This window comes from Chiloscyllium punctatum, chromosome 5 (genome assembly GCF_047496795.1).
Source record: "Chiloscyllium punctatum isolate Juve2018m chromosome 5, sChiPun1.3, whole genome shotgun sequence".
Classification (NCBI taxonomy): Eukaryota; Metazoa; Chordata; class Chondrichthyes; order Orectolobiformes; family Hemiscylliidae; genus Chiloscyllium; species Chiloscyllium punctatum.
Genome location: NC_092743.1, coordinates 116626800 through 116652414, shown reverse-complemented (window position 1 = coordinate 116652414; position 25615 = coordinate 116626800). Strand labels below are relative to the sequence as shown.

Below are 25615 nucleotides of genomic sequence, written 5' to 3'. Positions count from 1 at the left end.
TTTTAGTGTCAGTCAGAGAGCACTCAGTCATTTCTGTGCATCAGGCTCGCAGTATTGATTTTTCCACTGACTGAAACAGCCATGTAAGCATAAATTTTGCATGAGGCTTCCACTTTGTAGACTCTGATTTGGTCAGATGACACATGATGTGAACATGAAGACTGTATAATAACCATGCATGGTCAAGCTACAGGCTTTAAAGTACAGTCTCCCATAACAGTGAAGGACAAAGGCTTGCTATTGAATTCAGCAGCCAGAATATGATGGAACCAAATATCACTTCCATCTTGGCAGCTTGTATTTGGTCTTTTATTCTGTACAGTAAGGCTGATATTGGCAACAGATAAAAATCGGCTTTGATAGAATCAATGGCTAAACATCAAAACATAGATCGTCTGAACTTGTTTCTGCAGTGGTTAGATATCTTTGTAAACCAACCCTTGGGACTAAATATTGTACATTGCTATTTGATAACATCTTGTATCAAAAAAGAAGCTTATCTAGAGATTCCACTGTGTGATAGCAGGGATGCTGAAGATTTTACTGAACACTGTTCTGAACTCACTGTTTTTATATCAGAAATACATATTAAATACAGCATGCAAGTGTGTTTTTTCCTGTCCGTGCTCACCTTTTCACAATTTTACGCTTGAGTCCCTTTACTCAGGTTTTTGTGCGACACAATGCTGGAATGGCCCTTTTTGAAGTCATAAATGACATCTGTTCCATGAGTATACCATCCGTACCATGAGTATACCATCCGTACCATGAGTATACCATCCGTACCATGAGTATACCATCTGTACCATGAGTATACCATCTGTACCATGAGTATACCATCCCACCTCTTTCTCCTTGAACTGTCTGCAATCTTAACATGTTTAACTATGCCATCATTATCCAACATAGTGTAGTGATAAACGGCTCCATTTCGGAATGGCAGACAGTGACCAGTGGGATACCACAGGGATCAGTGCTGGGATCGCAGCTTTTTACAATATATATTAATGATATAGAAGATGGTATTAGTAATAACATTAGCAAATTTGCTAATGATACTAAGCTGGGCGACAGGGTGAAATGTGAGGAGGATGTTAGGAGATTACAGGGTGACCTGGACAGGTTAGGTGAGTGGTCAGATGCATGGCAGATGCAGTTTAATGTGGATAAATGTATCGTTATCCACTTTGGTGGCAAGAACAGGAAGGCAGATTACTACCTAAATGGAATCAATTTAGGTAGAGGGGCAGTACAAAGAGATCTGGGTGTTCTTGTACACCAGTCAATGAAGGTAAGCATGCAGGTACAGCAGGTAGTGAAGAAGGCTAATAGCATGCTGGCCTTCATAACAAGAGGGATTGAGAAGAGAAGCAAAGAGGTTCTTCTGCAGCTGTACAGGGCCCTGGTGAGACCACACCTGGAGTATTGTGTGCAGTTCTGGTCTCCAAATTTGAGGAAAGACATTCTGGCTATTGAGGGAGTGTAGCGTAGGTTCACGACGTCAATTCCTGGAATGGCGGGACTACGTTACGCTGAAAGACTGGAGCGACTGGGCTTGTATACCCTTGAGTTTAGAAGGATGAGAGGGGATCTGATTGAGACATATAAGATTATTAAAGGATTGGACACTGTGGCGGCAGGAAACATGTTTCCGCTGATGGGGGAGTGCCAAACCAGAGGACACAGCTTAAAAGTACTGGGTAGACCATTTAGGACAGAGGTGAGTGGAAACATTTTCACACAGAGAGTGGTGGCTGTGTGGAATGCTCTGCCCTAGAGGGCAGTGGAGGCCCAGTCTCTGGATTCATTTAAGAAAGAGTTGGATAGAGCTCTCAAGGATAGTGGAATCAAGGGTTATGGAGATAAGGCAGGAACAGGATACTGATTAAGGATGATCAGCCATGATCATATTGAATGGTGATGCAGGCTCAAAGGGCAGAATGGCCTACACCTGCACCTATTGTCTATTGTCTATCCCTAAAGATATTTGTAGATAAGGTAGACAAGGAAGCATACAGTGTACATGTCTCTTTTGGCCAAGACCTAAAATATAAAGTAAAGACTCCTTGCAGAGCTGTAGGAAACACCAGTTACACTGTAGCTGAATTATTGTGTAGACTTCTCTTTATCACCTTACAGGAAAGATATGATCACACATGAGTGGATACAGTGGAGATTTTCGAGATTGTTGCAAGGATTGAAAAGGTAGTTGCTTCTTTGGATAGAGAAGTTGGAGGGGGAGATTCCATTGAAGTGCATGAAATTATTAGTCCTATTCCCTTCAAAGATAAATTAATAACCAGGAGTATAAATCTAAAGTAATTGTCGGGAGCATTAGATGGTGGTTGAGCTTTTACTCATGCAAAGATGGTAGTGTTGGAAGGGCAGAAACTGATTAGATTTTTTAAAAACTGCTGGGTATTATTTGATGAGTCATAACATGTAGGTTATGGACCAAAAGCTGAAAAGTGGGATAATACTAAATAGCTCTTCTGTGGCCAGATTTGCATAATGGGCTGAATGGCCTGTTTCTGTGCTATAAATCTATCTCTCTTTTTTCCCCACTTCTAATATCTCTTCTCTATTATCCAGTTAGGAGAGGGAATAGCTACGGAATGGTTTCTCTTCCTGTGTGGAAATGGTTACCTCAGGACTCTCCTATGAATCTCTCCTTGGCCCCTTCATATTTCTAATGTCATGCTGCCCCCTTGGTGACAGCACAACATCACGTTCCACATGTATGCTATTGACAACTAGCTCTATCTCATTCTCATTGCTTATAATACCTCCTTAATTCTTCACACTGCCTGTCATATCCATTATTAGAGCAACAGAAATGTCCTCTCCCTAAATATTGGAAAGACCAAAACCGTTGCCTTTATTCACCAGCAGAAAATCAATTCTTCATCCACTGATTGCATACCTCTCCCTGATCAAAAGATAAGAACTGCAGATGCTGGAAATCTGAAATGAAAACAGAAATTGCTGGAGTAACTCAGAGACGCTGGCAGCATCTGTGGAGAGAAAGCAGAGTCAGCATTTTGAGTCTGGTAACCCTTCTTCAGAAATGATTGCAGCTAGGAAAAGATTGGCATATACACTGAAGACAGCAGGTGGGTTGGGGGTGTGGTGGGTAAAGGAGAAAATTATAGTTGGATATGGAGCCCACAGCAAGAGGGAATAGCAATTGGGCTGACAAAGGGATGAATAATGGTGAGCTGGGAGAAAGAAAAGCTAATAATAGAGACCATTAGTAGGTGAAAATGGATTGGCTGTGACAAAAGTAACCCATGTGATGAAAGGGCCAGGATTGCGGGGAGGTAAAGGAACTCACTATTGAATCCTGAACTCTGCAGGATTCCCAAGCAGATAATGAGGTGCTGTTCTTCCACCTTGCACTGAGCTTCACTGGAGCACTGCAGCAGGCCTGAGACAGTGTTGTCCAGGTAACACAGTGGTGTTTTGAAATGGCAGGCAAATCGAAGCATGGGGCCATTTCTGAAGACAAAGCTTTGTGTTCCACAAAGCAGTAATAGTCTGCATTTCATCTCCCCAGTGTATAGTGGAGACAAATTATGAACAGTGAATACATTAGACAAATTAAGTCATGTGCGGGTAAATCACTGCTTCACGTTTAAGTTGTGTCTAAGACCTTGGTTAGTGAGGAAGGAGGAAGTAAATGGGCAGGTGTTACACCTTCTGCAATTAAAGGGGAGTGTGCCGTTGGAGTGGTCTTGGTGTTGGAGGAGCAGTGGACCAGGGTGTGTCACAGCGGAAAGCCCCTGCAGAATGCTTAGAATCGAGGGAAGAGGAATATGTGCCTGGTGGTAGCACCTCGCAAGAGATGGCAGCAATGGCACCTTGTGATCCTTTAGATGTGGAGGCTGGTAGGGTGGTAAGTGAGACCGTTGGGGGCGGGGGGGGGGGGGGGTGTTGTTATCAATGCTGTGGGAGGGAAGAGAAGTGGAAAGGCAGAAGTGCAGAAAATGGGTCACTGACAGATGACATAGAAATGGTGAAACTGGGAGAATGGAATAGAGTATTTACAGAAAGCAGGGTGTGAGAATGCATAATCAAGGTAACTGTAGGAGTCAATGGGTTTGTAGTAGAAATTGGTGGCCAGCCTATCCCAGAAGTGGAAACAGGGATGTCAAGGCAAGGAAAGGAGCAGGTGGAGGTGGGGCAGTTGAAGGTGAAGGCAGGGTGGAAATTGCATGTGAAATTGATAAATGTTTCCAATTCCAGATGTGAGAGGGAAGCAACATCTTTGAGGCAGCTTTGACTAATGGCCCTATCAACCATGATGGTAGAGAATCCTCAGTTGAGGAAAAAGATTGACATTTCTGAGACCACCCAGCTCACCCTCCACCCCTTCCCATGGAAGATGACATCATCAGAACAAAAGAGGAGAGCCAGTGGCAATCCCTTTACATATCCTTCCCCCATCAGGATGGTCTTAAGTCTCTCTGCTTTCTTCCTGGAAAGAAGCAGAACTGTCCACATCCGCCACCACACTTCACTGCCTGGCTGAGCTCATCCTTACTTTAAACAATGTCACCTTAACACCTCTCATTTTCTTCAAATCAAAGATGAGGTACCCACATGGGCCCAGTTATTCCTGTCTCTTTGTAGGGTATGTGGAGCATTCCTTGTTCCAGTCCTACTCAGTACCTTTCCCACAACTCTTTCTCTAGTACATTGATAAAATCGTTGATACAGCTTTCGTCTCAAAAATTTATCAATTTTGCTTCTAATCTCCATCCTGTTCTCACCTTCATTTGGTCTATCTCTGACTCTTCCTTCCCCTTCTCAACACCTCTGTTTCCATTTCTGGGAATAGGCTGGCCAGTACAATTCGCTACAAAACAATCAACCAGTTACCTTGACAGTACATCTTCACACCCTGCTTCCTGAAAGGTCTCTGTCTCATTCGCCCAGTTTCTCTGTCATAATCTGTTCTGATAGCACCATGCTCTGTGGAGTGGCCCTCAGAAATATCCATCTTTTTCCTCAACTGAGGATTTCTCACTATTGTAATTGATAAGGCCCTTAGTTGTGTCCAAGCCATCTCCCGCACCCTTCATCTTACCTCCAACAACACCTATAGCATCCCCTGGTCCTCACTTTCCTGCCCACCAGCATCCAGAGGATCATAAGCCGCCATTTCCACCACGTTCAACCAGATATCACATCAAACACAGATTCCTCTCCCCTCCCTGTCAGCATTCCACAGGGACTGTTCCCTCTCATATATCCTGATCCACTCTTTCTCCACTTCCAAAACCTCCCCAAACCCCCACAACACCTTCCCATGAAATCCCAGAAGGTAACACCTGCCCGTTTGCCTTCTCCCTCCTCACTATCCAAGATGCAGACACACCTTCCAGGTGAAACAGTGATTTACCTACACTTCACTCAATCTAGACTGCTGTACTTGTTGCTTACAATATAATCTGCTGTACACTGGGGAGATGAAACGCAGACTGTGACTGCTTGGTGAAACACATAGGTTCTGTCCACAAAAATGACCCTGAATTTCTAGTTGCCTGCCAGCCAGCCAATGTAGCCTGAACATAAATGCACAAGTGCTCTTGCTTAGTGCTAGATAGTATTGGATGCCCAATCAGATTACCTTCATTGCAGTTTAGGTAAATTTCCACCTGCATAAGGAGAGAATAGGAAACTTCTGAATTAAGGATGCCTCTTCCTTAGTGCGATAATGGGTGATATGCATTGTCACTCTGGGGTGAAACCTTGGTTGGATTGTGACATCCTGAGGAGCTGATTTGACAGACTGTGATATTGAGGGGTCAATGATTGGTTGGACTGACATACTGTGAGGTGGATAATTTAATTGACTGTAATGTCACTAGCTTGATGAAGTGCTATTGTGGAGAGTTGATTGAATGGATTGTACAATGGTGGGAAGTCATCATGAATTTATAAATGGTAAGGCATGCCGAGGCATCTTACAGTGTTTTGAAAGCAGAGAAAAAAGCAGTGCCTAGGGAAAAGATTACAGATCTTACTTACATGGACTTTCATAAGACATTTAATATAACCATCACAAGGGACTGCCAGCTAAATACAAAATGTATTTGACGGCAAATTATTGATCTGGTTAGCAAATTAATTGAGGGTACATATTAAGAACAGAGGTAGACCATTTGGCTCCTAGTGCCTGGTGTGCCATTCAATAAGATCTGTTTCTATTTCAAATTCCACATTCTCATCTACTCCTGATGTCTTCAGATTTAGTTAGGAAATTAAATTAGTTGTGCCTATGCCTCAAAAATATTCAATGATTCTGCCTCCACTACCTTCTGAGGCAGAGTTCCAATGTTGCACAACCTTCTAAGAGGAAAAAATCTTTCCTCATCTTTTTCCTAAAAGGGCAAACCCCAATTTTAAAGCAGTGCTCCCTGGATCTAGGCTCAGCCACAAGGGGAAACATTGGTTCCATATCTATCATTTCAAGACCTTTCAATATCCAAACACTTCAATCAGGTCATCTCTCAAACTTCTCCAGTGAAAACAAATCCAGTATGTCCAAACTTTCGACATAAGATAACTCACCCTTTCTAGGTATCAATCTACTAAACCTTCTATGAACTGTCTTCTTTAAATAAAGAGACCAAAGTATTTGAGATGTAATCTCACAAATGCTCTATACAAGTGAAGCATAACATCTTTGCTTTTATGTTCAATTCTTTTTGTAATAAAGGATAACATTCCATTAGCCTTTTTAAATTCCTTGTTACATCTGCATTCTAACATGTTGTGATTCATGAACTAGAACACTGAGATCCCTCTGCACTTCAGAATCCTGTAGTCATTCCCCACTTAGATAATCATAGAATCCCTACAGTATGGAAACAGGCCCTGCAGCCCAATAGGTCCACACTGATCCTCCAAAAATGAACCCACCCAGACCCATTCCCTTATCCTATTAGTCTACATTTACCTTGACTAATGGACCTATCCCACACATCCCTGAACACTATGGGAAATTTAACATGGTCAATTCACCTAGCCTGCACATCTTTGGACTGTGGGAGGAAACCGGAGCACCCAGAGGAAACCGATGCAGACACTGGGAGAACATACAAACTACACACAGACGGTCGTCTAAGGCTGGAGTCGAACCTGGGTCCCTGGCGCTGTGAGGCAGCAGTGCTAACCACTGAGCCACCATCATACTCTGCTATTTTACTTTACCAGCAAAAGTGAACAGCTTCACATGTTCCCACATTGTGTGTCATCTACAGATTTTCCCCACTTAGTTAGTTTATTTTGTTTAGTTATCTTGCTTTTATTCCTCTCATTTAAGATATTGGTATGAATTGTAAAATGTTGAGACCCCTGTACAGATCTGTTACACTCCTGCTAACAATGAAAATGATTCATAAATGTATACTTTGTTTCATTCAGCAAGCCAATCTCCTATCCATGTTCCTACATTAACCCCTACAATATGATCTCTTATTTTACACAATAACCTTTTTATGTAGCATCTTGAAATCCAAGTACAGTGTATCAACAGGTTCCCTTTATGCACAGCGTATTATTTATTTCGAGAACACCAAAGAATTGATTAAACATGATTTCCCTCCATAGCATGATAAGACAGTATTTGCGAAGAGTTGGTAAAGTATTTTGAAGTGTCCAGCTGTAATCTCTTCAACTGTAGTTTCCAACACCTTCTTTATGACAGACATCAAGCTGATCAACCTTTCGTCTCCTGTTTACTGTCTCACCTTCTTCTTGAATAGAGGGATTATATTCCTTGCAGCAGATTTTATGTTCTCTTTTTAATATAATTGAAACTTTCCAGAATTTACTAAGTTTGGAAAATTCACACCAACGTATCTGCTATCTCATGAGCCATCCCTTTTAAGACTCCAATAAGGACGATGTGTGGGTACTTTAATTGATAGGATGTGACTATATGAACTTTGAATCCACTATTCATTAATGGTTTAAGTGGTGGATAGCAAGCATAGTTGTGTGGCTGATAACACAAAAAAGAAGATATGGCAAGTAGTGTATATGGAAATGAAAAACTACAAGTGGAACTTCAGATAACTAAATATAAGGTCACCTACATCTGAAGAGGATGGGACTGGGTACTTCACAACTATAGTTAAAAACGGGAAACAATAAGTTTCAAGGAGACTTGGAATTCACATAATAGAGCATGCTTCAGTTAAAAAAAACTCCTGGTTTGACTAAAACTACGATACCATGAGCAGTCTGGACATCAAACTTGGCCTTCAAAGGAGTCCAGCATAAGCTTCTGGAATGATAGCTCAGTAAAATTCCAAGGTGAGACTATACAAACTAGGATTGTTTCCCCTAGTACCTAGAAGCCTGAAGGGTTATTTGATCAAAGTTTTCAAGATGTTAATGCTGGACTTGTAGAGTTAAACTACTTTCAGTCTAGAACTAGAGGGTATGGCCTAAAATTCAGAACCAGACCTTTTGGGAATTAAATTAGGAACACTTGCTACCATAACACTCAAGAAGCTTGCCATAATCTTAGACTAAAAAGGGGGCTCATCACCACCTTCTCAAGGGAAACAAGGGATGGCAGTAAAAGCTGGCCCAGCCTGCAATGCCCACGTCCCATGAATTAATTTTTTAAAAGTCAGTTGATCAGATCCCACATACACCAACTTCTAAATTCATATCCCTCCCACACAATGCCATAGAGTGTATCAACTATGAAAGGCTGTAAGCAATTCATCAAGCCTTCTTTGACAGTACCTTCCACACTGTGATCTCAATCTAGAAAGACATTGACAGCAGATACATGTGGACACCACAGCCTGCAAGCCATGCACCATCCTAATTTGGAGATATGGCGCCATCTCTTCACTGTCAATTGCTCAAAATGCTGGAACTCGCTTCCTCACAGCACGGTGAGTATACCCACCCCCAAGGACCACCACAGTTCAAGAAGACGGCTAATTGCCGGATTCTCAAGACTGACTAAGGATGGATAATAAATACTGGCCTTGCCATTGATGTCTATAACCCATGAAACATTCCATGTCGCATCCTACTCAACAAAGGAAGCAGCTGTAGGAGAGAGATTAAATAAGAATCAGTGACTTAACTCCTTGATCCTGACTTTCCAAGGAGATTTTCCAAGCCTCCTGCTGTAAGTTCAGCCAGTGATCTGCAGGACCTCTGAAAAGTGAAATAAATAGGTGAACATATCTATTTTCATGTGCTGACAGATCTGCTTAACTCAGCCAAAGATGCAACAAGACATTTGAAATCTCTCATAGATAATTACAGCCTTCATCTTTCTTTTTTAATATTCATGAGAGAGATTGGGTGGGGTGAGTTTGAAATATTTAGTAAAGCAAGGCTTCCCAGAATGGCGTAATGAACTGAATATTTGGGTGATGTGTTCTGAAGCAGCTGGTGTGAAGTTCTGAACAACTGGCATTTCTACTTTAATAGACAGGCCCCCAAACCTCAGAGTTCTCACTGAGGGGTTCACAATAACTTTCAAGTTCCAAATTGGGGATAAATGTGGGAAGACATTAGGAAGCAAACTAACAGTAACTTGAAGTTTGTTTTAGAATACACCTATTTTTAAATTCAGGAGAAGATAAATCAGTGGAAATGGGGATTTGGAGATAAGAAAGAGACAGCAGATAGGAACAGACATAGGTAGGAGCTTTTTAAAAAGTTGTCCAAACAAGAGACAGCTTGGAGTTAATAAAGATCTGAAAAACATGGCCATGGGTTTTCTCTCAAATCTGGCGTCAAATTTCTGGATGTCACTAGGTGTCTGGATTGTGTTTCTGCACTGGACCATACCAGAAAAAAAAACAAGGTCCCATTCCTGTTCAGAAACAGCTGGGGTTTTTTCTAGTTTGTTTTTGTCCTGATCTGTCACCAGTGGAAAAGTTTAGATCTATGTTGTCTTATAAACTTGGTTTCAAATTCTTGGACTCCTCATGACATGAAGAAGACGTTTTCTGCTCTAATTTACACTGGCTACGATGTAAAACCTAAACTTCATCTCTGCCTTTCTGATCTCCTGAGACATTTAAAGTATCTTGGTTCAGTCTACTACCCTTACCTCACCACTGTACAAGGAGACCGGTATCTCCTGCTAAGCCTGTTTCAGGCTACTAGTTTGACTGACTTCCCAGACTGTTCTTGGTCACAGATTATGCACAAAAAAAGTATAAATGTCTCAGAAGAGTCCAGCTTCCAATAATCTGCAACATCCTTGCCTTTGGACTGCCTTGCCCCTCTGCCAAGGCAGAGCAGTAGTCAGCATGCAAATAACCACCCTATATTTAAAAAGAAACCCATGAACAGGAATCTTCCACTCAGGCAAATGTAGTTTGGGATTTGAAATGTCAGGAATCTCATGGAAAACCCTATCAGTGTCAGACTTGAGCACCATATTGTCATCATTGCTCATGAACTCAAGCATGTTGACGTCAACATTGCCACCCTAAATGAGGCATGGTGTGCTGGGGGTTTTCGGGCACTGAAGTGCCAGATCAGGTAGAAGTATAATGATGGGGCTGGGGTGATTGCTAAGTTGGGGCGTCAGTTTAATATTTACCCAGGAGTTAGGCTAGGTATTTAATACTCTAACATTTCCTTTGTAACTGTTTACTTAACTGCCGCTGGACCCTCCAAATTCTCTAATTTAAATGGATACTTTGGATGCTTCCAGATGAGCTCTTTTTTTGTGTGAACAAAAAATGGGAGTGCTAGAAATGGGTGTACGAATCCTGGAATCAAGACCAGACTGCGATTGGTCTTGCAGTCAGACCAATTCTGATTGCCCAATGGAATCAGAATTGGGAGGGGTATTACCCAATGGAATCTTCAATTTCGGAAGGCAGTTTCCTCAGAGTCTGCTATATGAAGGGTTCTACAAGGTCCCTATGTACAATTCCTGTCTGTGCTGCAGAAATACCCGTTTGACCATCTGAAAATCAGCCAAATTTTCTGATTTGAAGGAAGTGCCAAAGAATTTCAGGACATGATCAAGCAGACATGCAAAAGTTTTCTTTGTTTGGAACCTTCACCATGGCTCAAGTGAACAGCAGCAGTCCCACAGGTGGCAGCAGGAGAGCATAAAACCAGTAACATTAATAACAAATGGTGGGTAAAAGGAGCATGACATCTGGCAACACTTGAGCATCAGTGAATCTTCAGTTTCTGCAGTACGGCCCATTGATCTGTGGTCCAAGTATTCAAAGTCACAACCTACAGAAATGAAGAACCTCTGCAATCTGCATTCTCAAGCCACCTAAGATCAAAATTACCAAATCATTGTTTTATCATTTGACCTAGTAAAACCAAATTGGAGGTGGCATCCATTGTGAACCTTAGCTATGAAAGATGGAAGATTTTCATTTATACTGTGTCTTTCATTAACACTGGGTACCTCAAAAACACGAACAGCCAGTTAAGTAGTTTCAAATTGTAATCATTGTCATATGTTAGGACACTAAGTGGTCAGCTTGTACAAACGAGCTTCGATAAACACCAGTCTGATAATGAGCAGATATTGACCTAAATTTCCCATCATGGGAAGAGGCCGACAACCCAACCTATTTTGCTAATCCACATTGGGAACCTGAGGCAGTCTTTATGTTTGCACATCCACTGGACGTAATGTAGGGAATTTAAACTTCCATTTGGCAGCTTTGACATGCCTAATTTCTCCCTGATTCCTATGACTTGAGATCAGATGGCAGAGCAATACAGAGTTGGATTGTTTACCCTCAGCTTACCTATTTCTTTACATGGATTTTTATAGCTGTTATAAAGCTTGCGCAGTAGCATAACTCTTAAGTAAATCAGCTGGCGTGTCTAATTAATCACTGGGAAGCTAATCGTTAATCTACAAGCTGAAGCTTATCTAAAGTAGCACAAATTCACTTCTGTCAGCCTTTCTCATTTCTAATGTGACTGCCTTCTCTTAATCTTGTGCTTAAAAATGCTTTAGCACTTTGAAATTAATGTTATTAACATTAGTGGATAAAAGCTGAAGATATTTGTGAAATATTTCTTCTACTTTAGCTCATTTGAAATAGATTAAATCCGCTTTTAAAAGCAGAGAAATATCATATCAAAGTGATAATAAATTACATCTACCTGGTAGCTTTAGCATATAAAGTAATAGGAGGTGCTTTACAAATGCACAACCAGACAAAAATGAATGCCAAGCCAAAGAAGTAACCAACAATTTGTTTTTTTGCGGAGTCACCAAGACCCGACAGATTTTTTTCAAAGATCACAGTCAGGTCTTGATTCCAGGATTCGTACACACATTTCTAGCACTCCCATTTTTTGTTCACACAGTGCAGGTCCATTGTAAGGGTGATCATCTCCCAGTCCCACAATTTTCATGGAGTTTTTCCAAAGGCCAATATTTTAAGGACTCCAGGTTCATGACACCTCACTGCAAGAATCTTTTGAAAGATAGTTTAAAAATCTAACCCATGCTCTCCCATGCTAACTCATACACCCCCACAAAAGTCCCTCATACCCTTCATGTCAAACTATACACTCCATTCACTCCCAATGGAATCTCATACCCTCTATGACAACTCAGAGCATTTCCAAACACATTCACCCAGAATATACTCTGTACAGAACCAATGAACCCTAAAGTATCAATGGGATATGTGAAACTATTTTTAAAAAGCTGTTCATAACTGTCTTTAAACTAATATCATTACATTCCTATCAACCACTTTTAAAGTATCAATAATTATAAGCACTTGATACATTTTTGTCTTGTGTGAAATAAACATTGAGCCAATGACAAAATAGGTGACAGACAGAATAGATTGCAAACTTAGTAAGTAAGCATTTTCCCCACTCTGTACATCTGCTTCAACAAACTGCTAGAAGTCTGGACTCTCAGCCAAGCCTCATTGTGCATAGAGCATATTCTAGCTGAATAGACATGGGATGCGATGAATTAGAAAAAAGGATATGAGGTGCAACTGAGCGATGGTGGGGCCATACAGGAAATGAGGAGTCATTTTGCTGGATAGGTTGGCATCGTTGGAGCATGGGGTGTGACTGGGATAGTGAGGAATAAACTTAGAGGACCTAATATTTGATAAAATAACTGGGACAAAATCCCAGAGAATCAAGGTGGATCATTTAACTCTGTTCTCATCAGTCTCTGTGGTCACCACTGCAATTTGCAGTAGTGGCATTACTATAGCCCACATCCAGCCTCCAGAGTGAAAATCCGCATTGTTTGGGGCATTTTATCCCAAGGCCAGGAAATTTCTTCAGTAGAGCGACCCACCTCTAAGGCGAAAATCTGATCCTCAATAATTAGCTAAAACACTGGGTTTTAAAGAATAAAGGAAGGTTGTGGCATGAAGCCAGGGATGGGTGGAGTGCTCATCCTGACTTAGTCATTTTTCTGTTGATTTAAGGATCATCTCCTCGTTTTTTTTCTGGCCTAAGGCTAGGGCACAGTCCGGATTTGAAGGAGCTGTGAAGGAGGGATGGGTAGGGTGAGTGCCCCTACGGGCAGGGGAAGAGACTTCCATTCAAGGTTTTATAGGTGGGTTTTTTGTAGTTTTTTTGGTAGTAAAAGTTGTGTATAGTTATGAAAGAGTAGCTTTTGTATATATAGTTCTTCGACTCTGAGTCTTTATTTACTTACGCTCGGTGCTTTGTAAGCAGGGTTCTCCCTCCCAGGGGTTCAAGGATCTCTGAAAGGGGATATGGCTAAATGTCTTATTAAATGGTGCACCTGGAACATTAAGGGAAGTCATTCGCCTATTAAAAGGAAAAAAGTGCTTTCTAGCCTTAAGAGGGAAAGGGATGATATCGCTTTGTTGCAGGAAACCAATGTTGATGATGGGGAACACCTGAAATTACAACAGGGGGGTTATGACCAGGTATTCTTTTCATCCTCTACTACTAAAAGTAGGGGAGTAGTGGTACTTATCCAGAAAAATCTTCTGTTCACATTATTAGAGTAGGTGAAAGATGAGCAGGGACAGTTTGTGATACTTAAAGCCCTGGTACATGGGGAGGAATATGGCATTTTAAACATCTACTGTCCTCTGGCGCATCCCCTCAAATTTTTGATTAGTGCTTTCTCTAAGTTGAGTTCTTTTAGAACACAGAACATTATTATAGGGGGGGATTTTAATTGTCTTTTGGATCCAACAGTGGACAGGATGCCTTTTGGGCCCCCAACTATTTCTTCGCAGGCCAAGCAGGTGGTTGATTTATGCGAAGAGTTGGGGCTGGTAGATATTTGGATGGCAGGGACTTCATCTTTTTTTCAAATGCACATAAATGTCACATGGGGATTGACCACTTTCTGGCTCCCTCAGCTCTTCTGGATTTGATTATGGGTTGTAAAATTGGGAATATAGCTATCTCTGATCATGCAGCAGTGTATTTGGAGGTTAAGGCCAAGAGTGATGGGTTATGTTTGCGGCACTGGCATTTGGAGCCTTTTCTCCTTTAAAGGATTCTAAATTTGTGGAGTATTTTTTGAAGGAGTTGTGGGAATTCTTGACTATCAACTCAGGCATGGCTAGTAGTCCATCTATGCTATGGGAGACTGCTAAGGCTGTTGCTAGGGGATTAGCTATTTCCTATTTGGCTAGCTGGAAACGACAGAAGGAGTAACAGTAGCGTCTACTTGAGACGCGGTTAAAAGCCACGGAGGCAGCACATTTTGTGTGGCCTTCAGTGACTAAGCTACAGCAGATCACGGCCCTCCAGGCTGCCTTGAATTCAATACTGACACAAAATGCAAAGAAAGAACTTGCTTTTGCAAGACAAAGGCTGTTCGAATATGGGAATAGTCCAGGGAAGTATTTAGCGTACCTGACTAGGAAAAAGCATGCTCCCCAATCCATTACTGCAATCAGGGACAGTGCCAGGGTCTTTACATACGATGCTAAAAAGATTAATGAGGCTTTTCAGAGCTTTTACTCTAAATTGTATCGGCCTGAAGGTTGCGAGGACAGGAGGGCTAAAATGGAGACCTTTTTTAAGAACCTGGACCTCTCGGGGGTAACCTTGGAACAGGCCTCTCTCCTTAATGCCCCCTTGACAGTTCAGGAAATACAGGAGGCAGCTAGGCAACATCAGAGTGGGAAAGCGGCTGGCCCTGATGGTCTTCCGGGTGAGTTTTATAAGGAGTTTATAGGGATTCTGTCAGGGCCGATGTTGGAGATGTACAATCACTCCTATATGCATTAACGCCTACCACCATCTTTGAGAGAAGCTAATATTTCACTAATTCTTAAGAAGGGGAAGGTTCCTGAGGATTGTACCTCATACATGCCCATCTCTCTATTAAATTCAGATTTCAAGATTCTGTCCAAGATCCTAGCGCTGAGATTGGAAAGGGTGTTGCCCCATATTATTAAAGAGGACCAGACAGGCTTTATAAGGGGCCGTAGGTCCTCTAATAATATTAGAAGGTTGCTGAATGTGGTCCAAGTTTGTCAGCAACGATCGATTCAGGGGTTGGTGATATCCTTAGATGCAGGAAAAGCATTTGACCGGGTGGAATGGCCGTATCTTTTTTATGTCTTAGAACAGTTTGGGTTGGGTGGGGTCGTTGCGAGGTGGGTAGAGGTTTTATATCGCCACCCTCTAGCCGTGGTCATTACCAACGGCGTGATGTCTGGGAATTTTAGGATTAGTAGGGGTCATCAGCAAGGCTGCCCCCTCTCACCATTGTTGTTTACGTTGGTGATAGAGCCGCTGGCACAGGCTATTCATTGAACCCGGAAACCTCCGTACCCCATTTGATATAATGTATCAATTCATTTGGGGCTATTTCAGGATATAAGATTAACTTTGCAAAATCAGAGGCTATGCCTCTGGGGAACCTTAAGGATGTACCAGAAGTTGAAGGTGGCCCTAAGTTCCCTTTTAAACGGTCACGGGCAGGATTCCAATGCCTAGACATTTTTATTACCCCCAAGTTTGATCTGTTATTTCGGACTAACTTTGCTCACTTGCTTGACAATATTAGGCGAGATCTCCAGAGATGGGAGGCTCTTCCAATTTCATGGCTGGGCCTAAAATCTCTCATTAAGATGAATGTTCTTCCTCATTTGCTTTATCCCATGCGTATGCTCCCAATAATGTTTCCCAGGTCAATGCTGCAAAAGCTTATGGGGTGGTTTGGTTCCTTTGTCTGGCATCCTGGGCAGCCCATCATCAAACTTACTAAATTGCAGTTGCCTCATGGAGGGGGACGAGTTGATTTCCCAGACATCAGGAGGTATCAATTGAGTTCCCATTGTCCTTTGTCTGCGATTGGATAGGTAATGATCCAAACTCAATATGGCTGGATATCGAGGCCTCCCAGACAAAGTGCCCTCTTATTAATCTGTTGTTCATGGATAAGATGAGGACAGTTATGGACCACTGCCGGAACCCCATTGTCATTAGTACAGTCAGGGCATGGAGTGCAGTGCATCAGAGTGAGGGTTGTTTATCCAAGACTTCACCACTTACACCTATAGTTGGCATGCCAGGGTTCTAACCAAGGATGATGGACTCAGGGTTCAAACTATGGGCAGCGAGAGGAGTTTCTAGTTTTGGAGACTTGTTTGAGGGGGAGGTTATGATGCCTTTTGAGAAACTGAGCAGCAAATACGGGTTACCCAGCAGAGATCTTTTCCTTTTTTTTCAGGTTAGGGATTTCTTCCAGAAGAAGACTACATTTCTCACTAAGCCCTATAAGCCCGATACAGAGAGGTTGTTGCTACGTTCCACAAGCACCCTTTCGGTTAGTGCCCTCTATCGCCTGCTGAGTGGCAGGGCCTGGCAGGATATTAACTGATTATGTGAGGTCTGGGAGCAAGAGCTGGGAGTGGAGATCTCTTCTGAAACATGGGAGAACATATGGGAGAATACTTGAAAGATCTCAATCTGTAATAGGACATGTGCTACGCAGTTAAAAGTTCTACATAGGGCTCATCTGGCACCAAACCATCTGGCAAAGTTTTAAAAAGGGGCATCTTCAATGTGCCCAAATGTAAAATAATTGTAGGTACCCTTACCCATTGCTTCTAGACATGCCACAGGCTCCGTGTTTATTGGAGCACTGTGGCGGGAGAAATAGGGAGGGTATTGAGGACTGAAGTCAAAGTAGACCCGATATCTCTCTTATTAGGTCTAAGAAATTTACCATCTTTAGACAGGCATGGGAAGAAACTATTTAATATACTTGCACACTGTGCACGGAAGAATATTCTGATGAATTGGATGTCTGAGAACCCCCTGGGCTTGCTGGGATGGCAGAAATTAATTATGGAGCACATTCCCTTGGACGTTTTTACAAACATGGTGCACCACACAACAGACAATTTTTATAAGACATGGCAGCCCTACTTGAGTTATTTGGATATCGTTTTGTCAGTTATCTTAACTAGGGCGTTTGTTTAACCAGGATGGTTAAATTTGTTAAGCCCTGGGCTCTGGAGGGGATCTCCTGAGTTAGTACAGTTATGTATACAATGCTCCCGTTCCTTTGTTTGGGAGCTTTGCGCCGAGCATAGCTGTTCTGTACTTTGTGTGTTTTTTTTGCTTTTCTTTTTCTTGGTGTTGCCTTGCAGTGTTAGGGTTTGCTTTGTATTATAGTGTAGGTTAGTAGTTAGTAGATAGTAGTGTTGTAATTTGTTTTTTTTTTCTTTTTATTATACTGATATTTGTTATTGTTTTCTTTCAATAATTTTATATGTTTGTAAAGTTAAAAAAAATTGCTAATAAATATATTTACAAAACAAAAGAATAAAGGAAGGTTAAATTACTTAGTGAGTTGTAAAACCTGGGGACTAGATAACTGAAGGTAGGCATGCCAGCATGAGAGATCCGTGTCAGAAGATAGCAAAATTCTTATTGTGATTGGCAGTGTTGTGAAGCTGGAGGCAATTACAGAGATAGGAAGGGGTATGAATGTAAAACCTTTTAAATGAATTGATTAAAATGTTCAATTTGAGACACTGGGGCTAATGTACTGGCAATTATATGTGACAAATGAGCAGCTATTGATGCAGCAACAGAGATGTTGATGATGCAAAGTTTATAAAGGGTGGAGAATGTGCAACTGGCCCAGAGGATATTGGAATAGTGTTAGTAACTTATTATTGTGTTTATTATGGATAAAATTATGAAGGGCATTGACAGGAAGAAACATTTCCTCGTGATGGAGGGATGAATGACCAGGGAGCATAGATTTAAGGTATAGGGCAAAAGGTTTAGAGAAGGTGTAAGGAAAAACTTTCTCACCCAGAGACGATGGGAATCTGGAACTCACTGACTGTAACAATGATAGAGATAGAAACGCTCATAATATTTAAGGATTTAGATGTGCAATGCTAAGGTATGATAGACTATGGGCTAACTGCTGGAAATTAGCATTAGAGTAGTCAGGTGAATGTTTTTGAGCAGCATGGTTACAGTGCACCGAAGGGTCTTTTTCAGTATTGTAGATCTCCTTGTGGTTCTAGGACTCGATGATTATAAGAGGTCACCACGGTCCCAGAGGGTTGCTGTTTCATTTGAGAGAGACAACTGAAGGTGGTTTAACCTGGGACTCCCCATACCTCAGGTGGGGAGAGAGGTTGAGAAGGAGAGTCCTTTGTGGTAACCTAAGCCTTTGTGGGAATTCAGCCTATGCTTTTGACATCAGTCTGCATCTCAACTCTGCTATCCTGCTAACTGAGCTACTCAACCTCCAGTAGCACGTTAATATGCTCTGTCTGCAAGACATTCCCAGGACTTCCTACTTAAAAAAGGGGCTTCAAAAAGTGTGACTGTTTTCCTTTTATCAGTTTTATTACAATTTATATCATGACCACCAGTCAGAATCCTGAAGTACTGTGGACATAGTTAATTTGCAAATTCCAAAATGTGTTTGTTAAAAGAGACCTGATAAGCTAAAAATGGCTGAGAAATAAATTACGTAGCTATCTGGAGAGAGAGAGAGAGACCCACAGTCCGTCACAGCTATGGACAGGAAGGAAATTTGAAAAAAATAGACCTTCAAAGTGGGCAGAGGGCGAGAAAGGCCAGGACGAATTTGACTGTGATCTCTTATGATGACAAGAAAGCAAGCAGCTTATGAACCCCTGCTCAATACCAAGCTACCCACTGCAGATCATAAGCATTTTGTTCTTTTCCCTTTGAAGAATACACTTGGACAGGGGCAGCACGGTAGCTCAGTAGTTAGCACTGCTGCCTCACAGTGCCAGGAACCCGGGTTCGATTCCCACCTTGGGTGACTGTCCTTGTGGCGTTTGCACGTTCTCCCCATGTCTGCATGGGTTTTCTCCCACCATACAAAAGATGCACAGGTTACGTGAATTTGCTATGCTAAATTGCCCATAGTGTTCAGGGATGTGGGATTGTCTCTCACCCCGATTGCTGTTTCAATCATAATTGAAAGAAATTAAAACTACAGAATCTTAACCAATCACAAAACTACAGATTGTGATATCAACTGCCATATTAATGCCACCTGTAAGATCATTAAAAATTGCACAACACCAGGTTATAGTCCAACACGTTTATTTGGAAGCACTAGCTTTTGGAACACTGCTTCTTCATCAGATGGCTGTGAAGCAAGACCATAAGACAGAGAATTTATAGCAAGGATGTCTCAGACAGAGTACAGAATGTTCTCAAAGGGGAGAGGGACCAGCAGGTGGTCATTGTACACATTGGAACCAATGACATAGGAAGGGGAAAGGATGATATTTTTAAGGGAGAATATAGAAAGCTACGCAGGAATTTAAAAAGGAGGTCCTCAAGGGTAGTAATATCTGGATTACTCCCAGTGCTACAAGCTAGTGAGGGTAGGAATAGGAGGATAGAGCAGATGAATGTGTGGCTGAAGAGTTGGTGGATGAGAGAAGGATTCACGTTTTTGGATGATTGGAATCTCTTCTCGGGTGGAAGGGACCTGTACAAGAAGGATGAATTACACCTGAATTGGAAAGGGACTAATATACTGGCAGGGAGACTTGCTCGATCTGCTTAGGAGGATTTAAACGAGTAGGGGGATGGTGAGACCCAGGGAGATACTGAGGAAAGATATTAATCTGAGACTGGTACAGTTGAGAAAAGAAGCGAGTCAAACAATCAAGGCAGGCAGAAACAAAGGAGAGAACAAGGTTGGACAGATAAATTAAACTGCATTTATTTCAATACAAGAGGCCTAATGGGGAAGGCAGATGAACTCAGGGCATGGTTAGGAATATAGGAGTGGGATATCATAGCAATTACAGAAATGCGGCTCAGGAATGGGCAGGACTGGCAGCTTAATGCTCCAGGATACAAATGCTATAGGAAGGATAGAAAGGGAGGCAGGCGAGGAGGAGGAGTGGCGTTTTTGATAAAGGATAACATTACAGCTGTATTTAGTGAGGATATTCCCAGAAATATATCCAGAGAAGTTATTGGGTATAACTTGAGAAATAAGAAAGGCATGATCACCCTATTGGGATTATATTATAAACTCCCTAATAGTCAGCAGGAAATTGAGAAACAAATTTGTAAGGAGATTTCAGTTATCTGTAAGAATAATAGGATGGTTATGGTCAGGGATTTTAACCTTCCAAACATAAACTGGGACTGCCATAGTGTTTAGGGTTTCAAAGGAGAGGAATTTGTTAAGTGTGTACAAGAAAATCTTCTGATTCAGTATGTGGATGTACCCACTAGAGAAGGTGCAAAACTTGACCTACTCTTGGGAAATAAGGCAGTGCAGGTGACTGAGGTAACCTAGAACTTTGTGGAAAGCTAGGGAAGTGAATGCTGGGGCCCTTGCTGAGATATCTGTATCATCGATAGTCACAGGTGAGGTGCCAAAAGGCTGGAGGTTGGCTAATGTTGTACCATTGTTTAAGAAAGGTGGTAAGGATGAGCAGGGAACTATAGACTGGTGAGCCTTACGTCAGTGGTGGGCAAGTTGTTGGAGGGAATCCTGAGGGACAGGATTTACACGTATTTGGAAAGGCAAGGACTGATTAGGGATAGACAACATCACTTTGTGCGTGAGAAATCCTGTCTCATGAAATTGATTGAGTTTTTTGAAAACCTAACAAAGAAGATTGAGCGGTGGAGGTGATCTATATGGACTTCAGTAAGGCGTTCAACAAGGTTCCCCATGGGAGACTGATTAGCAAGGTTAGATCTTATGGAATACAGGCAGAACTAGCCACTTGGATACAGAACTGGCTCAAAGGTAGAAGACAGAGGGTGGTGGTGGAGGGTTGTTTTTCAGACTGGAGGCCTGTGACCAGTGGAGTGCCACAAGGATCAGTCCTGGGTCCACTACATTTTGTCATTTATATAAAAGAGTTGGATATGAACATAGGAAGTACAGTTAGTAAGTTTGCAGATAACACAAATTGAAGGTGTCATGGACAGCAAAGAAGGTTACCTCAGATTACAATGGGATCTTGATCAGATGGGCCAGTTGACTGAGGAATGGCAGATGGAGTTCAGTTCAGATAAATGCGAGGTGCTGCATTTTGGGAAAGCAAATTTTAGCAGGACTTGTACACTTAATGGTAAGGTCCTAGGGAGTGTTGCTGAACTAAGAGACTTTGGAGTGCAGGTTCATAGCTCCTTGAAAGTAGGGTCACATGTAGATAGGATAGTGAAGAAGGCATTTGGTATGCTTTCCTTTATTGGTCAGAGTATTGAGCATAGGAGTTGGGAGGTCATGTTGCGGCTGTACAGGACATTGGTTAGGCCACGTTTGGAACATTGCGTGCAATCGGAGGGATGTTGTGAAACTTGAAACAGTTCAGTAAAGATTTACAAGGATGTTGCCAGGGTTGGAGGATTTGAGCTGTAGGGAGAGGCTGAATAGTCTTGGACTGTTTTCCCTGGAGCATCGAAAGCTGAGGGGTGACCTTAGAGGTTTATAAAATCATGAGGGGCATGGAAAGGATAATTGGGCAAGTGTTTTCCCTGGGGTCGGGGAGTCCAGAACTAGAGGGCAGAGGTTTAGGGTGAGAGGGGAAAGATTTCAAAGGGACCTACGGGGCAACGATTTCTTGCAGAGGGTGGTGTGTGTATGGAATAAGCTGCCAGAGGAAGTGGTGGACGCTGGTACAAGTACAATATTTAAAAGGCATCTGGATGGGTATATGAATAGGAAGGGTTTCAAGGGCCAAGTCTTTATGAAGGGTTTATGGGCCAAGTGCTGGCAAATGGGACTGGATTAGTTTGGTCTATCTGGTCGGCATGGATGAGGTTGGACCAAAGTGTGTGTTTCCGTGCTGTACATCTGTATGACTCAGTGATTTTAAAAGATTACAGTGATACAATGAAGGTCGACCAAACCTGGATTGTTAAATCTTTCATTTTTTTTTAAATTGATTTGCTGGTTTCGGTTCTTTAATATGTAAATCCCAGAACTTCTCACAAGGTCACATTATCACGATAATTTAAGGTTTTCTAACAATAGGTGACATCTCAGCTCAGACAATGCCTTAAAAGGTGTGAGTCAGACTGGTTCTATTTCCAAAGTGGAATTTAGAAATATTATTTGGATCCACTGCCTGCATTGACTGTTTGCAGATTTTTCAATTTTTGCACAAAATAGAACGTATCTGCAAATATAATTTTGCTAATACAAATTCACTCCATAAACTTTTATGTGTGTGTGCATGCAGGAGAGAGAGAGACAGAGTGTGTATGTGTGCATGTGAGTGCACATGAGAGAGAGAGAGAGAGACTGTATGTTTGCGTGTGTGCAAGCTTGGTAAGGTGTGCATGTGTGAGTGTGACTGGGCATAAGCTGGCAAAGGATGCACGCTTGGGTGAGTGAGAGTGTGGGAGCTGTATGTGTGTGCATCTGAGAGAGAGCTTGTATATGAGACAGGGTGTGTGTGAGTGTGAGTGACAGTGAGAGAGAGAGAGAGGGTATAGTCCAATGGGGTCACCTGTTGCATGACATGATCTCAAGGTCGCGGTTGAGGCATCCTCATGTGTACCAGCCTCTTGGCTATCAGCCTCTGCTCGGCCACTTTACATTGTTGCCTGTCCTAATGTCTGCCTTGGAGGGTGGTCACCCAAAGGTCCGAGGTTGAATGTCCTTAACTACTGACGTGTTCCCTGACTGGGACGGAACACCCCTATCTGGTGATGATTTTGCCGTGTCCATTCATCCGTTGTCATAGTGTCTGCTTGGTCTCGCCAATGTACCATGCCTTGGGGCATCCTTGTCAGCAGTATGAAATAGACAACATAGGCGGAGACACATGGGCACCCTCCACATACCTGGTGGGTAGTGTCCCCTCCCGTATAATGGTGGTACCTGTGTCGGCACTCTGACACGTCTTGCAGTGTTTGCCATGGCAGAATCATATGGTGTTGTGGCCAATGTTGTCCTGAAGGCTGGGCAGTTTGCTGCAAAGGTTGGAGGTCCTGTGCAGAAAAGAAGTCTTGTTCGAACATGAGCATGAAAATGTTGGCATACTGGGGTGCAAATTTGGTCCATATCGCTGTTCTGTGTGTCTGGATAAAGAATGGTTGTTAAAGATGAAAACATTGTGGTCGAGGATGAAGCAGATGAGCTATAGGATGATGCTTGGAGATTGGCAGTTGTTGATATTGAGTACTGAGGCTGTTACTGTGATGCCATCATCATGGGGGATGCTGGCGTAGAGTGCTGAAAAATCCATTGTGACGAGGAATGTTCCCAGTTCAACTAATCCGTGGGTGCCAAGTTTCTGTCAGAAATCTGTAGTGTCACGACAGAAGCTCGGGATTCCTTGTTCAATGGGTTTCAACATACCTTCAACATAGCCAGACGGGTACTCGCACAGGGTCCCTTTGCCTGATACGATGGGATGTCCAGGTGTGTTGGCTTTGTGTATCTTCAGTAGGCAGTAGAAGTCCCTTCCGTGAGAAGTATGTGGGATGAGAGCACGTAGGAAACTCGGAAGGACTGGGTCAAAAGTCTTGATCAATGTGTTTAGTTCACGAATGTGTTCTTTGTTCGGTAGTTGCCTGTAATGTTCCTGGTTGTTCAGTTATTGGTACATTTCCTTGCAGTAATCTACTCTATTCTGAATTACAATGGATCCACCTTTTATCTACTGGTTTGATCCAAATCATGACCAGTAACATCCACTGCAATGATAACAACATTCAACTATCCATGCATCAGCAACTATTCTAAGACTGATCTGTATAATTTTTCTTCAAATATTCATCTTTTTAGACTCACCTCTTATTTCTAATCTTTGTGCATGATTGTTGGGTTATTAATTTCTCTTGCATTTAGACATTAATAAACTTAGTATTTTTATTAGTTCAAGAAAATCTGGTGAAATTTAAAGCCTAAGTTCATTTGAGTCCAGGAGAAAGGGATCAACATGGAAAATGAGCTTTTTTAAAATGAACTTTATTGCAACCAACTGAAGGGGAGAGCTGAATGAAGAAAGAAGCTAATTCATCCCTCCTCAGCCAGGTGTTCAAAAATTTTAGGGACCCTATCCAGAACTGTAATGAATTGGGGACCATTGCCAAGTATCTGGACATAAAGTGGGCAAAATTCTGATTGATTTCTGATGTATTTACTTCAACATAGAAAATATTGAGAGATAATCAAATAGTTTACGTTGTGTGGAAGGATGCCATTTCCCTGATTACTTATAACGTACAAAAAAATCAGTATTATGGTATTTTGTTCTTTTACTTCTGTATTAATAATCAAAATAAACTTTTGCATGAAACAAATCATTGGTTGATGAAGCTGAACTTGGAGAATTTCTTTAACAAAATTAGTTCTGCAGATCTCCATTTCTTTTCTCTCTTCCTATCTCGTCTCTTATTTTTGCAACACCAGTGCATTCACTAATCCTCCTTACTGGTTTTCTGTTCTTAAAACAATTTACCTTTTTATCTCCAGTTTCCACATGTCACAGTAATTCATGTGAACCGACTGTGGGAAATATATTTACATACGCATTCTGTAATGCCTCAGATAAGTTTTGTTCTTTGTCTAAAGTAAATATTTTAATCAAATTTTCTTTTTCTCACTGCCTTTATTTTTCTCCATTTTTCATATGTATATGTTAGTCCTCCATTTCTTCCTAACTTTCTTTGATTTGTTTCTTTAAAGCCCTCCTATTTCATTTTCTTCCCATTCCTTTTTTTTTGCTGCCTCTTTCATCCAGTGTTTTTTTTCCCCAATTTATTTAAATCTCTTATTTCTCTGCCTTGCTTTGTTTTCACTCTCTTAGTTCCTTTTATTTATTGATCTCATTTTGTTTTTGAAATGTCATTGTGTTAAGTAGGCCTCAATTTAAAGCGGCTTGTTGGTCTTTTGTAACATTTGATGAGACTATAAATTGTGAGTATTCCAGTAGAAGTCGAACTTGTCGGACTTGATAAGCATCAGAGGAGAGAATGGGGAATTAGCTTGGATAAATCAGCAGTAGAAAGAGAATTGATGCCAGAGTTTTATGGTAGAAAGATGAGTAGACACCAAAAAGACTGAGGAGCGAATCTGGGAGAAGATTAGCAGGGCTGAAGACAGAGGCTTTCATCTCAGGTGCTGTCAGATGGAGTGTCTATAAATGTGCCCAGC

At 41.8% G+C, this 25615-nt stretch overlaps 1 protein-coding gene across 2 annotated transcripts in view; it reads left to right on the top strand.

Annotated features, from left to right (window-relative positions):
* The window catches only part of pou6f2 (POU class 6 homeobox 2), a 559448-nt gene that overhangs the window by 262724 nt on the left and 271109 nt on the right, over positions 1–25615 (top strand). The window lies entirely within an intron of this gene.